The sequence below is a fragment of the Quercus lobata genome, chromosome 11 (assembly GCF_001633185.2).
Source record: "Quercus lobata isolate SW786 chromosome 11, ValleyOak3.0 Primary Assembly, whole genome shotgun sequence".
NCBI lineage: Eukaryota > Viridiplantae > Streptophyta > Magnoliopsida > Fagales > Fagaceae > Quercus > Quercus lobata.
In genome coordinates, this window is record NC_044914.1 from 19,974,796 (window position 1) to 19,992,120 (window position 17,325).

Sequence of the window (17,325 nt, forward strand, 5' to 3'; positions counted from 1 at the left end):
ATATTGCACTCAGTATCTATCTAACTACTGATAGTTTCATTCATAACTTGAGTTTTGGCTCTAAAAGAAATTAAAAAAAAAAAAATAGATCACTCATGTTAGAAATATCTCAATAGATAAATACAATATTATGAATAAGCTTTTTTTGTTTGTAGATTTTTTTTTTTTTTTGGTATAATTACATTAAATATCACTTAGTTTAAATGAATAGCTTTTAATTTTTCAAATTAGTCTCAAATATTATATATTCACATAAATTTGTGTAAGTGCGTATATCATATATAAATTTTACCCCCCCCAAAAAAAAAAAAAAAAAACTCAAATCCTAGCTCCGCAATTTAATAGATACAACCAGTTTTGAATCCATGTAGTTTAAGTTTACCAAAACATCAATTGTGATGATACTCAAAGGGAAAATTGATGAAACGGGAATGTTTGAAAAGGTCCACAAACGAAATGAGCCAATAATGGTGTAGAGATTTGAAAGCACCAAAACTTTTTTATTTTTTTAACTCAACAATTGATTCTCTCCATTTCAAATGAAATGGATAGAGTATATTTGGTTGTATCTTAAAAATCTTTTTTGCTTCTAGATTTGGTAGTAGAATACGAGAATAGGGGCCAAAATGGGGTTTTATCCTTTTCTTACAAACTTTCTAGTAAAATGTTTCCTGTTTGAAACTATTTAAGGATATATCCTTATTTTGGAACTCGATTTTTAGAAAATCGAGTTTTAAAAATCGAGTTTCAATTGTAAAACTCAATTTTGGACCAATTGAGTTATAGTGAAATTGAACTTAGAATTTTTTTTTTTTTTTTTTTTTTTGGAACTCGAGTTCCATTCAAAGAACTCAAGTTCATGGAACTCGAGCTCTACTTGAATATTTTCAACAAACTTGAGTTCCACAAATTTTTTTTTTCTTTTTTTTTTGAAGTTTTAGTTTGCTATAACTCGATTTTTAGAAAATCAAGTTTCAAAACATGAGCATTTCCCTATATAGTTTCAGACAGAAGGCATTTTGCTGGAAAGTTTTGACAAAAGGGACAAATGCCCATTTTGGCCCGAGAATAGATATATAGTGAATTGGTTGTCGTTATTGTAAGCCTAACTACTAAATAGGTTTGTAAATGATAATACAAAACAAGTAATAAGCATTCAACGCCGAAGCCCAACCTACTGGCTAGTGGCGGAGGCAGACCATACTGTATTTCTTTGCACAATTGCCACATAGAGTTTTTATTTTTTATTTTTTTTATATACTAAAATACCCTAGCATATCACCCTCAAAAAAAAAAAAAAAAAAAAAAAAAAAAAAAAAAAACCCTACCATATAATGACTAAAATTTGAGTAAAAAAACTCTCTAAAACAAGGAAATTAATAAAACCCTATTTTAGAAATTTTTGAAATTTAAAAAAGTATATATATATATATATATATCAAATCAATAAATAACACCAAAAAAAAAAATGTATATTCTATCCCACATCATGTTTACCATTATTTCTTCAGGAAAAAAAAAAAAATATATATATATATATATATATCAGCAAAAGTGATGCTAGGGTTTCATAAAATTTAATGAAGAAAATATTTATGTCAACAATATTGCTTATAGTTTATGCAAAATGATGGCTGATTGCTACTTAGTGTGTGTTTGCCAATTGCATATTTGTTTTTTGCTTTTGTCTCAGTTTTTTTTTTTTTTTTTTTTTCACAAATAATATAACTTTGAAGGTTTTTGGTAATAAACCAGCTTTTAGTTTTTTGTCACACATTTAACATAAAATTCATTAAAAACTATATCATTGATAAACATGGTGCAAATAAGCTACTGGAAATAAATTTTCAAACAGACACTTAGTGAACTACATAACATAATGTTTAATGATATTACATTTTTACTGTATATGCATAGAATTAAATCAATTTATAATTTTGTGGGTTCCAGTTAGCTCAACTAGTAAAATTTTTAGTAGTTGAATAAAAGATTTAGAATTCAATCTCCACCTACATCAAAAACTTATTAGTATTTTAGCTTGATGATAAATAGCTATTATCAGGAGCAAATGTTATAGGTTGAAATTACCTAAAAAAGAAAAAATTCACTTTATAAATATTATTTCCTTGTTTTTTATGAATTTTATTTCCTTGTTAGTGAAACATGAGTCTTCAAAATAGATTATTGTTTAGATTAGTTATTAACTGTAACATTTTTCATATTCCTATATAACCTCAGCCAATTAATCACCCTTTAAAAAATTCCTAACTTGGCTGCTACTACTACTAGTTAGGTTAAATAAAGGCACGACATAGTTTTAGTTGTTAAATTCAAAGCATCAATTTTGTGGAATTTTAAAATCTACTCATCATTTAGTTTATTGGTCATGCTTTAGGTCCTTTAGCTAAGCAATCATTCTTTCAGCCATTTGCAACCAAATATCGATTGCTCTAGATTCTTGAAAATTCTAAAAGATAACCCTAAACCAACCAACAACTTAATTAAATTTTTTTTTTTTCATTTTTTTTTTTTCCGTGTGGGGCATAAGTATAATTGGCTTGCTGTATCCCCTCACATTATTCATTTGTAATATGATAGACTATATGCTACAACTTATGGCATGTGCTTCTTAGGTTCATTTAAGATGAAAATATACCTCACATTCTTTATATAGATGATGGGATCAGGACTTATAGCATCCATTCTATTATAATTATTCTTTATAATTAGATCGGAGACTTTTCCAATTGTACTAAGTTAGCTATAATACAGGTTAATAAATATAAAAAAACTCACTTCCTTTACATTTTTTTTTTTGGCTAGAGGATGTGGCTTAAAAGTAGCACATATTTCCTCACAAAACATTAACTGATAATAGTAGATTTTGTTTCACATTCTAGAGAGACAGAGCTTGCATCAAGTAAAGTGGATTATTATTTCACATTTTCAAATATATAATGTTTCACACAATGTCTACATTTTATAAATGATATATTGTTGGAAGTGACCCAATCAAAGCCCTACAATACGTATACAATAAGACAAGGAAAATGTACTAGCATTTGGATAAGTGTCCAATTATTTTTTATGAAATCATAACGTCTGATTTCAATATAGAAATATCCATTATTTTGCATGAAATAAGAATGTCTTTTAATTAAATCAAAGCCCTACAATACGTATACAATAAGACAAGGAAAATGTACTAGCATTTGGATAAGTGTCCAATTATTTTTTGTGAAATATTTCAAAATAGAAATATCCATTATTTTGTATGAAATAAGAATGTCTTTTAATTACTCTTCATCGAGAATTTAATGTGGAGGACATTTGTAAATCCCAGAATAGGACTTCGAGCAATGGTTCCTCCCTTGACCTTTGTCCACCTATAAAAAAATTAATATATATATATATATATATAGAGGATCATGTTCGTGTGCTGGGATATTAAATATTAGTCGCATCTTAAATTTATAGATCCATATCACAATTAAGATTGTATGAAATTTTTTTGAATGATGTGACACTAAATAAATCTTTAAATTTGACAAGAAACTTATAATTCAATTGGCACTTTCTGGCCTTTCCAATAGAGAGGTCTAGGGTTCAAATCCATTTTCTTCCAACTATCAAACTATTTTTTTTTTTTTTTAAATCTTTAAATTTAGTGTATTTATTTTTAATTTGAAATAGATCAATTTCAAATAGAGGTCTCTTTTATCCCATGGCAGAAAAAGTTTCTTTTGTGGCAATAGCACAATTTAAATCATAAAACGGAGCAAATTACCTATATTTGGTGACCAAAACATGGAGGAATGTAGCCATGAACGCTTTAGTATACTCCGCCCCTGCACATTGTCTAATTCCTCGTCCAAAAGGCACGAAATTCTTAGATACAACCAATGGGTCAAGATCCTGGTTCCATTTATAAAAAAAAATAAATAAATAAAAAATAAATAAAAAATGTTGTCAAGGGGATTTCCCTGAATAAACAACAATAATATTGGTTGGATCATTCGTTCCTTCTAATAAGGTTGTAACCACATACCTTCCAACGCCAAGGATTGAAAGCAAGTGGATCCTTGTATATGTTTGGGTTTAAATTGAAGAGCAGAATTTACAAGCATAATGGCCCAACCAAATGGAATTGTATATCCTGTAGGCATGCACTTGTCCAATCATTTACACTTAGTAATTGGATATAAATATGAATACATGGAACCAAATATATGCGTCTGAAAACATACCATCAAATTCAATATGTTTCAGTGCTTTTCCTAGTAACCTAGGATTCCCATATTAAGAGCTTCATTGATTACCAATAAATCCACACAACAAAATTTTTATTTTCAATAAGCTAATTGAATTCATCAAACACCTCCAAGAGAGACCAGAACATGTAGAGATCGTAGAACCCACTTGAAGTGTAAAAGTCATCGACTTATATTCCATGTGAGTAAGGAGTTTGGATTCTCTCTGCTCTTAAGAATTGCCTCATGCTCATCCTAATAAATGATACACGATCAATGTTAGTTACATCATTACTTTACACATAACATATATGTAGATTGTGTGCTAAAAATAATGTTCTTTTACATTTACATACCTTCAACTCTTGTAAAACTGCAGGATGCTCTGCAATTAACTTCAAAGTTAATGATAATGCTACTGAAGACTCAAATCTAGCAAATAAGATTTCAAAAAGCATTTTGACGAGAAAGTCTTCTGACGAGAACTTCTTCTTATCCATGTCATCTATAGCTTGATCAAGCAAATCTTATGTACTTTTCTCAGTTGAAATGATCTTCTCTTTTACTGTTTTCCTCAACATGCTCAATGCTTCATTTTGCTCCTAGTAAATGAAAAGTAAAATTTAAAATTAAAGTATCTGACTAATTTTTTCAAACAAATAATATTTCGGAAAGTTGATCATTTCTTGTTATTTTGATTACCTTTAAACATTTATAGTATGTAGTGTCAGGGATATTCAAGGGAAATGACATGAAACCTCCTAAGGTATAAGTGAACTTCTCGCTCATTTTCATCTGTGATATTTTTTCAGCATCATAACTAAATAATATCCTCGCACTCAGGGACGGAACCAGGATTCATACCTACGGGGGGCTAAGCTTAAAACCAAAAAAAAATTTATGAAAATAAAAACTAGTATCTATTTCATATTCAACAAAATACTACATACAAAATAAGTATTTCTTAAACATTTCATATTATAAAACATATCAACAAAGTATAACATACAAAATAAGTGTTTCTTATTTTGTGTGCGATTTTTGTTTAGTTCATATTTATTTTTTTATTTTGTTTTTGTAGTTAAAGGGGCATGAATTTTATTTATTTATTTATTTTCTTGTAGGTCAATATCTAAATATTTTAGATGTGAAGAGACAAATATATATATATATATATATATATAAAGGCAAATCTTAATTTTTTTATACTAGTTTTTTTTTTTTTTTTAATGTTGTGGTGTTTGGGGGGGGGGGGGGGGGGGGGGGGGCAATGGCCCCCCTCTGCCCCAACGTAGATCCGTCCCTGCTCGCACTGAAATCAAAAAGCATCTGCAATATGGAAGAAACATAGATATATCATAACCTGAGGGTTAGTACACTGTGGAGGAAATGTGTCTATATCAAGAGAAAGTTGAAAATTACTCCAGAAGCCGCATGTTTTATTTCAACTGAAAGCCGACTTGACCATGTTTGTAGGGCTTTGTTAACAACTTCTTCAATTTGAGGAAGCGACTTTTCTTTTAAGGGCATCAGCACCGAAGTGATTCAATGTGAATGTACTTGTGGACATCACCAACTGCACTCATCTTATTTTCTCCTTCCATCCCAAAAAACTTGGCAAATGTATCCAAGTACCATATTTCTGTTGGAGTAGATGTGTTTCAATCACTTAACCTTTGCTTTGTGTCCCACATTTTTTCTTTTTTTCTTTTTTTTGAGAATCCTTGTGTCCCACATTGGTTAGAAATAAACATTGTTATAAGTGTATAAGGCTTTGCACATCTTAATAGGCAAGTTGGAACATTATGGGCTAGTTAATAGCTTGTGTTCCTTATATCATTCTTGAGCCTGAAATATTGGTCTGCATCTAAGAGAGGGAAAAAAATGATTAAAAAATTATAATCTTATTTTTGAGAGTATTGTTTTATGCATTTTTCATTGATATATTATTTTTTTCCAACTTTTTTTTTTTATAAACATGACTTGTTGAGAATGCAAGGTGTAAGTGGTTTTGCATGAACCCACCATTAAAAGTAATTTTATTTTAGACAAAATTTAACTATAAAATTGATTGTAACTTAATGTTATAATCTTACTTAATAAAATAAACATTATTATATATTTTGAAATTTTAATAATTGGATTGCAAGTTCTTTACGCTTTTAATACACATAATAAATTTTGTGTCAATTGGATATTATTTACTATATGATCTATAAACTTATATTTTATGCATAATTTTAAACTACAAAAACTTGCAATTTAAAAAATTTATTAATGACATAGCTATTGATTTTCAATTTTCTAGAAATTTTGCAAGCATGGAATATATAAGAAGAAGATAATCCGATAGTGAATTTGTCAAAATTCACTTCTAATAAAAAGATATTAAGTAAGGTTGTTGTGGCCTTAATAGAAAAATATGTAAAATTTACATAATTTTTTCTAAAAATGACCCACATCAATTCATTTATAATTGTATAAATTTACAAGTTTGTTATATAGTAACCGTGTAAATTTACACCAACACTATTCATTTTGCATTTAGTTTTTTTTTTTCTTTACGTATCTCGAGAATGAAGGAAGAGAGGATAGTGGTGGTTGTGTATGAAGAAAGAAAAATAATTAAAAAAATTTAAGAAAATTTGATATTTTAATGAAACGTAGTGTAAAATAGATTATCTTATGTAGGGTTTTTTGAAAAGTATGTAAAAAAAATAAAAAAATAAAAAAAAGGAGTAGGTTTTTGTGCTAAAATAGAGAGAAATTTTTACACAAGTTGATGCGAATGCTCTTAGAAAGTTAAATTTTGCAAAATTTTGTTAGTGGTGTTGCTTTTGTTGGTGTCATCAACTCAAAAGGTATAAGATACGGTGATTGATAATCGAAAGTGGTGCTTACTTCCTAGAAATACCAAAATTAACCGTAGCACCTTAACTTTGGACTTCTTTGGCTTGAATTGTTTAAAAATTATGTATGTTTGAAGAAATTTAGTAATATTATTATACCTATTTTTTATTCCTACTTGGTTTTGAAGATAGCTTTTTCATTCATTCTTTGTTTGCCAACAGCTTCTTCTTTCTAATGGTCAAGGTTTTAGTGACTACATTTTTGCACTATCAATGTTAAAGTTGTTCTGTATATACAAGTGCTGATGTCATTACTGTGGCCACTGCTTCTAAAAGATGGCACCCTAAGGCTGTGAAAGGTAATTGAAAGATGCCAATTAGTTGTAAACTCAGATGGCAAAGAAGGAAAGCTACTAAACTAAAGTAATAGAATGAACTCTTTATACATAAGTGTATTTTTTGGTAGCGTATGCCTAAGTGTTTGTTGGTTTGGTTCCTTATTTCTATGCGATTACTCTTTTGGAGGCATCACTGTGCCTACATTCTGTTATAGCAATTTGAATGTTAGAGCAGAGAGAACGTATACCAGTTTTTGATTTTAGAGATAAGCATGAAATCTCATAAATAAGAGATAATAAATGAGATCTTAATCAGAATATTAGCATTAATGAGTGCCTTTTTTTTACCGTTGAATCTACTTAAATCCAATGGTTTAAAAAATGTGTAACTCATTAGAGTTACACTAGGTGTAACTTGAACCCATCTCAAAAATATTATATTTAATGTTTAATATTATCCTTAGCACACAAAACCCTCCGACTCTATGTGGGTACCAATTTCAGTCACTTCTATTAGTCTTCTTTATTTACATCTAACACCATTATAGTCACTTTTACTAGTCCTTTTTTATACTTCTCTTTCTTCTATCTAGCTATTACTGTGTCTCAACCTAATGAAGTAGTTCGTGTACTTGAAGAAAAGGCTTTTCAATTGGGCATAAGGTGTCAACCAATTGAGCTATAACAGATCATAGATTGGTGGACAATTTTATAGCATGTGCATTGTTTTTTTCTCTCGCCTTATTGTATTGATTAGATGGAAGAGTTTTTACACTCTTTTTTACTTGCTATGAAATGGTTGTACAGCTCGCCTTATTGCATTGATTAGATGGAAGAGGTTTTACACTCTTTTTTACTTGCTATGAAATGGTTGTACAGAAGTCCAAATAAGTACTTTCGTTATGAAATGGTTGTATAGAAGTCCAAATAAGTACTTTCGTTGTGTTTCGCATAGATGAAGGTCACCAAACAATCTACACCATTCAAATGTAATCAACCTAATAGTCCATTAGGCCCATTTTTGTCCATCTTAGTCCTTTTGCTCTATTTCCACCAATTTGGTCCATTCGGTCCAATTATAACAATTTAACAGTGTAATGTTTGTAAGTTCTTTATAAAATTACATTTTTCTTACATTATTAAAGTATTTTATTTTATTTGGCGAGCCAAGTTGATGCCATCCTTGTTTCTATTAGGTTGTTTAGTTGAGTCATTAACTCATTATGAAGATATTTGGCTTCATCGCACTAAGTAGTTGATGTGCATCGAGTACCACCTAGTGGCAGCTTTATGAATTTTGTCTAGGATAGTTACTAAGAAATTTAATCTATATAAAATCTAATTTTTTTTAAAAAAATTCTTATATACATATAAAAGCAAATACATAAATTTTTACAATTTCCTTCTATAAATTTTCATATTTTAAAATTGTTGCATGATTGTCTCATTATCGATGTTGTAAGCTACATTTCTTATAAATTTTAGTTCAATAAAAAATTGATTGGTTTTTTTTTTTTTTTTTTTTTGAAAGGGTCTGACACATTGTTATGGGAACCAAAGTTTAATTTTGTTGGGCCTAAGAAAAATTAGAGCGGTCACAATTTTTTTTTTTTTTTTTAAAGGGAGACAAATAATAAAAACTTTCAATTTTATATAAAATTTTGGGTAAATTGCATTACACTCCTGTTTGGAGTTAATTGGATTTTATACCCTAAAATTTGATTCTGTTAGCAAATCACCCCCCACGGTTAAATTTTGCTGTTAAGTGACACATCACCATGATGATTCTTTCAACTATGATCAAGAGAAGAGCGAGCACAAATCAAAACTACGTCATTTCAGCCTAATGTTAAAACACTAACATCTAGCTTAAACGGCACCGTGAAGACCTAACTTTAAAATCTAAAACAGAACCCACGAACCTAGGTCCTCTACTCTGCAAGTTCTACCGTGAGTCAGTCCGTCGAAGGCTTTTCTTCAACTCAGTGAGCACCATGCGGCCAGACCTCTCCTAGCTTCGATTGCAGTGGTGAACCCAAGCCCAAACTTCCCTAGCTTTGATTGCACCTGTGAACCCGGACAGACTGAACCCAATCTCCCACGAACCCATCGGCTCTTATGAACCAAGACGACGACAACGGCTCCAGGCAGCCTCGACGGCCTTGGTGACAACTTCAGGTGGCCTCAGTGGCAACATCTAGACTTCCCCAGCTCTGTGAGCTGCTCTTCTCGTGTGTCTCTTTTTGGATTTGGCCTTTGTAAGTCTTAGATTTTTAGGGTTTTTATTGATTGTGATTGGTGGGGTTTTTGTAAAAAAATTTGGGTGATTGATTTGTTGCTGGAACTATTTATATTTATATGATTTGAACTCACTGTACAACTTGCCTCTCTACTGAAATTGTGTGTTTATGGCTGAAATGCGACAGGATTAGCTTTAGCTTTCGCCATGCAGGGTTCCATGGAAAGGAAGATCATGCACATGTGGTTAAGTTTGTATTTTGTGATTTGTGTTGATTTTGTCTCCTAATATCCTTGTCCCTTCCTGAATTATAAAATTGTCGACACGGAAACCTCATGGGTTGGAATTGAATGAGCAATGTTGTAAATCCATTTTATTTTAACTACCTCTTCAACTTTATTCAGATAAACCTCATTTGCATAGGCATTATAAATAGTAATAGACATTGGTGTCATTTCTATATCAAAATTGAAAGCCTCAATCTTTGTTTTTCTGAATATAACCACTGCATGGTAAGGGCACTGTCTAGGTGTCTTGGAGTTTTGCTAGTATGGAATACTGGGAATATGTAGCTATGAATTGAAAAATGAATTGTGAACTCAGTTTTGGGGTCTAGAAAGTTATTCACATATGACATTAACATTTTTTGCAAATTTTTTTCTTTTCAGTACACTCGAGTTCAGATATATACAGGACAAACTGGTAAAATAGGACAGAAACAATACTAAGAACAAATATATCATCAAAATAGAAGAAATCAAGTTTCTTCTTTTCAATGCACATGAGTTCAGTCTTCAGAAATATTCAATTCAAAGGGCTATTACAATTTTTTTTTTTTTTTTTAATTAGCATAAGCACAAAAATGCATTGATTAAATATAAATCGCCTTAAAAGCTAATAATCAAATCCTAATCTCACAAAACTCAAAATTCACAACAAAACCAGAGCTAAATGTCAAAACCAATAAAACCCAAAAACACACACACTGAAATCCAATCATCAGATAATAACGGACTCACAATCTCATCGAAACCAATCAATCAGAATCAGAAACAATACAACAACAATTAATATCAAATTGAATTACAGCTCCAAGAACCCTAGGCCAGCCCAAAAATCACCAATCATCAAATTAATCAAATACATAACAATAGAAAACCGTAAAAAAAAAATAATAATAATAATAAAATAAGGTAAAATATTGAGCTGGATTAAAGATCTTTAACAAGATGAAAAATTAAATATATTTAATTAAAAAAAGATTAATAAAATTAATTTTTACCAAATTGGAATTTAAAGAATTCGTAACAGAGAGAGAATTGAAGAAGAATAATTAAATGCTGCGTTTTTGAAAAATGCTAAGAGAAAGACGAAGCTTTTGGCTCCTAAACCATTGAATTCAAATCTAACTTCTCAAGATATGAAGTAAAAACTATAAAGGAGGATTTTTAATTTGTTCATCCCAAGATATTCACCTCAGGCGCAACCACACATATGTCACTTTTTGATTGCCCTGCCATGATTCAAGCACTTTCTAACATAATTTTATAGTTCTTGAACCAAATACCATTTATTGTCAAGCAGTCAAAACAGGTTCACCATGTGAGCAAGCCTCCTTAAGTCAAAACAGGTTAACCGACTACAGTCTCAACACAAAACCAAGCTGCATATTTACCACCTTAGACGAAAAAAAGAGTGCAATATTTTCTCATTTTATTTGGTTAGTTATTCTAGTCAAGGGTGTTTTACTTAAAAGCCATTGGTTTAATTTATTAGCTTTTATTTAACTAACCCAACTATAAGGGTCCTTATATATTCTCCTCAGCCCCAGAACAGCCCATATCACTCTGGCTTTTCTTTTTAATATACTGTCCTGATCTCCAAGACCTATCAGTTGCTCACCCCCAAGATTCAATCTTTCCCAGTGTCCAAGACCTACCTTCTTACCCTCTCTCTTTCTTCTCAAGATTCCAAAAAAAATTGATCAACCGATGGATTCTTTTCAACATGTAAAACAGTTTCCCTTGATTCAGACCCTTGCAGACTTTGGGAATGCAGGCCCTGCTGCCTGTACTTCACTGGCTATGTGGCACAACATCAAGATAAACGAAAAGCACTCTTTTCTATACTTCGTAAACCACAGATTACCAAGACTAAAACTATTGGAGATCTCCGACAGAGGGGAAATTGTGGGTCTAAGTCCCACAGGAAAAATGCTCTTTATGAGCATTGGCTTGATCTTGGCCACGTTTTACCAAAATGGGGAGTTCGCAGGAGATCTAATGGGCCGTATACAAATATCAGAGGATTTGAAAACCTCGTTTCCATACCCCCCCAAAGAAGTTTAGCAAGAAGATACCCGCTGCCACCGCCTGCAAGTTTGACGTGATGCATATAAGAAGAATGCTCGCGATGATTATAATGAAATCCCATCCGACAGCCACCCTCTCTAAAGGGATTTTGCTGTTTTTTTCGGAGATTTTTATTCAAAATCCCAAAGAATATTTTATTTTGCAAGTCTTGCACCCGATTTTCTATGGTACCGTTGAACGGGACAACTTCTTGCATCTGGTTCTAAATTATAAAAAGGACACCTACTGTGATGATTTCTTTGGGTGTTTTACTTATCCTATCTATGGCTACAAGGACTGGTGGACAAAAATTGCTCCAGGAAGTATTCTGTATTGTGTACTACACTACGAAGGGAAGTTCAAACACAATTATGAAAACCGCCCTCACTCGCTGCCAAAATTCATCCGAAATTCAGCACACCACTACCACGACAAAAACAATCCTCCGACTCTAGTGGTAAGAAAATCGTTTTAAAATATTAAACTGTTAATATGTCATTCTCTTTCTTTATTTTTATTTTTCTGACTTGTTCCGTATGTTATGTTAAAAGAACCCATTCCCCAACCCTTCCCACATGCAAGCGGCAGATTTTTTAGAGAAGATGTTTCCATCGGTTCCTGAGATGATGGTGGATATGGCGATAAGACGATTACATCAAAAAAGTAAGGGTTTGAGATACACTTTGGCAGAGTATCTCTTACTAAGTCCATTAGGGTTTAGACCAAATTACAGGTAAAAGTATCTCTTAGCTACTCATACTATGTTAGCTGCTTTTTATATATGCAAGCACTAATCACACTTTTGAATTTCAGGTTTATCATGACCACTGTTAGTCCCATTAGGGAGCCGGACAAAGGCAAATCCTGACAGTGAAGTAGATATCCATAAGGTAGTAGTTTCCCATATATCTACAGAGACTCTAAGCTTCCCCATGTCAAAAAGTTTATATTTTTTCTTCTGCTCCTGTGGTTTTTTTTTTTTAATAGGAATTCTGTAGTTGTAATTGTGATTGGTCTTTTTCTTCTCATGTAATTGTGTCCTGGATAAAGATTCATCTTTTAGAGTATTGAGGTACGTAAGGGTATCATATAACAAGCTTGCTTTCAATTATGTCACAGGATATCCAAACTTTTTTTTTTTTATAGGTATTTGAAACAGTGTAAGTAGATGGACATTTATATTCTAGTGCAATGACAAAAGGAAAGGACATAATACACTTATAATTAGAGGTCGAACCTTGGTGCGATAAAGTTCCCAATTCCCAATAAAAGCTGTATGAGCTTATTTTCATTCGTTTATTTTGTTTAATGTGTATAGCTTGTGCCAAGAGCCTTGTAGCTCAATTGGCATTCTCTAGTGTTTCCAACGGACAAATCTAGAATTTAAATTACCCCACCTCTAGCTATCGAATTATAAAAAGAACGAATAGATTTTTCATAACAGTATGGAACCCCAAGATGTTCTGACCAAAAAGACAGAACATCCAAGATGGTTCCAAACTGGCAATGTCAAGACCTTATAATTAATTGCTTCGAAAAACACAATAAAAGAAACTTATATTTTCTGCTGAGGACAAAACGAAATAAAATGCATCAAGATTATAGAAATTTGGTAAAAAAATTCATGGAAAATTTTTAGCACATGGTAGGTAAGACATTTAATAAAAAAATTGGAGAGCCACTGTCACAGAAATGAGAAAGTTTTCAAGAATGTCACCTCTCTCTCTCTCTTTCTCATGAGCTTTGACAGATTGTTGAGGTTGGTTTGTGCGCAAGTCCCAAATCATGTTGATGGGAAAGCTACTATTTCGAACTGCCAAAAGAACCATCTCTTAGTACAGATTTCTTGTCAAAAAACCAAAGCATTTCACGCATAATATATGAAAAATAGCAGAGAAAGGAAAACAACCTGGGAAATTAGCAACGTTGAACGCAAAACCTAAACCCTCAGAGCTCTCTTTTTCGGTTGAAAGCAAAACCCTAAAAAGTTTTTCGCTCTCTCTATTTAATTCATCGGAGGTTGTTTTTCTCTGTCGGGCCTTTGTTGTTAATCTTAAAAAGTAAAAGGTAATATTTATCGGAATTATACAAGTTTTTGGGCCTAATCCCAAAAGTTATAAAAATGCATTTTGGGCTAATTATCAGTGGCCCACCTTTAAATGACGCGTCCAATTTTTTTTTTTTTTAAAAAAAGGCATTTTGGGCTGATTATCAGTGGCCCACCTTTGTATGAAGCGTCCAAAAATATAAAGTGGCCCACCTTTAAATGAGGTGTAGGGAGGAATACCATTTGTGTTATTAGTTTGACATATTTAGTTTCTCAAAAAAAAAAAAAAGTTTGACATATTTAAAACCATCCATATAATTTTAAAGAAATTCACTATATTCGATTATTTCATTTTGATATATGTAGTTACAATGTGTATATATATATATGTGAATTTTGGAACGGTTGAAAACCCAAAAAGTGGGGTTTTAGAAACTCAAATTGTGGAATTATGATATCCAAGAAGTGTGGGGGTATAACCCTCAAAAGATTCATGGACTCATAAGTTTATAGATCATGTAACAAATTATATCTGATTGGCACAAAATTTGACATATTTTGTAAGAGCGTAGAGAACATGCAATCCAACGGTTAGATTTTTAAAATATGTAGCAACGTTAATTTTTTTTTAAAGGAAGTGTAGCTTTGGGCTACAACTAAGAGGCGTAACTTTATGTAAAGTTTGTTTAGGACTAGCCCTAGACCCTGTAACTCCGATAAATACCATAATAAAGTAGAATCTAGATAGCTTAAAAGAGTAGGAAGGAATGAATGAATTGATGTGTAATGAAAAAGAAAAGAAAGGAATAATGATCTCTTTCTTTTCATGGATGTTAAATGTAAAGATCACGAATATTAGGAAAGAAAAAAACATTATGGAACTTCATTATCATTATATATATATATATATATATATATATATATATCTTACTTATTCTTTACTTTTTATTTGTGATTTAATCTAATAGGGTAAAAATCTATTTGACTTTTTTTTTTTTAAGGGCAAAGTGTGGCTACACAATGGCTACTACACTTACTAAAAAAATTAACATGATTACATATTTTGAAAATCTAACTATTGAATTGCGTGTTTTTTATTTTTAAAACACACATGTTCAATTTGTGTCAATCGGCTGGTATTTACTATTCTACTATTTAAACTTATTTTTTATACATAAATTTATATTACAAAAACTATAAATTTGAACGTTTGATTAATGACATAATTATTGATCTTTGATCTATTAGAAATTTTTCTAGTATAAAAGATATTAGAAAAAAAAATATATAAACCGGTAGTAGATTGGTCAAAATTCACATCCAAAATGTGTAAATGTATGCGCCTTTCTTCTAAAATTAAGCAATTTTGGTTGGAATTATGTGTGTTGATTCATTAATATACTAGTAAGCCACCAACAATTTTTACATTTTTATCACTTGCAAATAGTTTTTCTCTTAATTAATTGTTCTTCTTATCTTACTGTGCAGGCCAATTGGCTCTTTAATAAACTTTGTGGAATATTAATATATAATTATGGTGGGTTGGCCAACAGCCTTACCATTTCCACGTTCGGCAAACAGGGCGTGTGTGTTATGTAGCAGTGTGGGCACATGACACACTTAATTACACACTTCCTATTTACACTGTCGGTAACGTGGCAGCGTATGTATAGTGAATATGTTACAAAGAGAGAGTGACTATAATAGTTCATTATTCTTTTATTGGTTGTGTTAACGGCACCTTAAGGTGCTCGTTAATAATGGAAAATTATTTTGTACTTCCGGAGTACCATAAATGCGTACTCCCTCCTCTCACATGAATAGTGAGTCCCATTAATTAAATTCATGCTATGACCCACCATTTATGTGAGAGGAGGGAGTACGCATTTATGGTACTTCGGGAGTACCTAATAATTTTCCGTTAATAACAATTTTTTTTTGTAGCTTTTTATCTTTTTTGGCAATTTTTTTTTACAACTTTTTTCCTTTTTTTTAAGTGAGACCCATATAGGGAAATCTTAACAAGCACTACACAATGCTTGTTAACATTTCTCTTCTTTTATTCTTAAAAAGTTTTAGTTAATGTATTAGAAAAAAATTTTAGTTAATGAAAAAATAAAAAGTTTTAGTTAATAAATGTCTTAAAGACAATAGTTATAGTACATTTAAATAATACTTTAATATATTTTTAAAAAAATAAGTCAAATAGTATATATATATATATATATATATATACACACACAATTATAGTAAATTAGTTACAACAATTAGAGGATGGAAGATTTTAAACTTCGACATTTCTGCTAAAATACAAAAAGTTGCCCATGGAACTACAACTCTCTTGGTAGAGGTGATCATTAATCATTGATGTTTTGATGTTAAAGTTTCCTACGACTCATGACAACAATTTTATATACTTGAATTTACTATAAATACTGTAGTTGCGTGATATTAAATGTTGATTAACTTGGGCGTATGATCACAATTAATTTATACTATGGTTTGTAATAATCCACAGTGGGAGATGTGAGTAAGAACTAACAATTTTTTCAATATACTATAGGATCAAAGCTTTATTCATCAAGTTTTTCTCAATACATTTCTCACCATGTATCTCTTTTTTCTTTTTTCTCTCTGAATCTGAAAAATTCCCTTCTTTCTATAAGCTTCTTTCCTTTTATACTTCACCATCCTCTCCTTCTTCATCCTTATCCTTTATTGTATTTGCTCTTTTTTCTTCTCTAGCATGAGATGTCATTGTTCAACGGGACAACCTTCTATCCTATTAGGCTATTCTTTTATCATCGTTGTGATGAATAGAGACTTTTGGGGCTTCTTGTTTTATCTTGATTAGTTATACGGCAAATAAGGCAAGTTTGGATAATCCCATTTGTTTCGAGATCATCTCTCTGGGGCTCAGAACTTAAGTTGACGCAGTTAGCTTGGTAGAGGTATTTTACCACGGGTGATTTATAGTCGGACTCATAATGATGCACCTCTTTAATTCGTGGTCCAAGGTACATGCCTTTTGTAGAGGCTTTCATTTAGGGATTACATGTTGGGCCTGTTCTTGCCCATGGCCCAATATTATTTAGGCCTTGCAAATATGTTATATGGCCTTTTACACACCATCTCCTTACAGCTGCATACGTCATTTGCCCTACCTACATCAACACATCACATTAGCTACCGACATGATTTACGTGAAGCCAACCATCCATCCAAATTCTCCAAATTCTTAAGCTTTCATA

General features: G+C 31.3%; 1 long non-coding RNA gene and 1 pseudogene across 1 annotated transcript; both read right to left on the bottom strand.

Annotated features, from left to right (window-relative positions):
• Nucleotides 1-3,023: 3,023 nt before the first annotated feature.
• On the bottom strand, nucleotides 3,024-5,108 carry LOC115966544 (annotated as a pseudogene).
• An 8,518-nt stretch (nucleotides 5,109-13,626) lies between these two features.
• On the bottom strand, nucleotides 13,627-14,051 carry LOC115967338. Its single transcript, XR_004086437.1, has 2 exons — nucleotides 13,937-14,051; nucleotides 13,627-13,840 (listed from the first exon to the last, which is right to left on the bottom strand). It is a non-coding gene; the product is annotated as an uncharacterized LOC115967338 (long non-coding RNA).
• Between the last annotated feature and the right edge of the window lie 3,274 nt (nucleotides 14,052-17,325).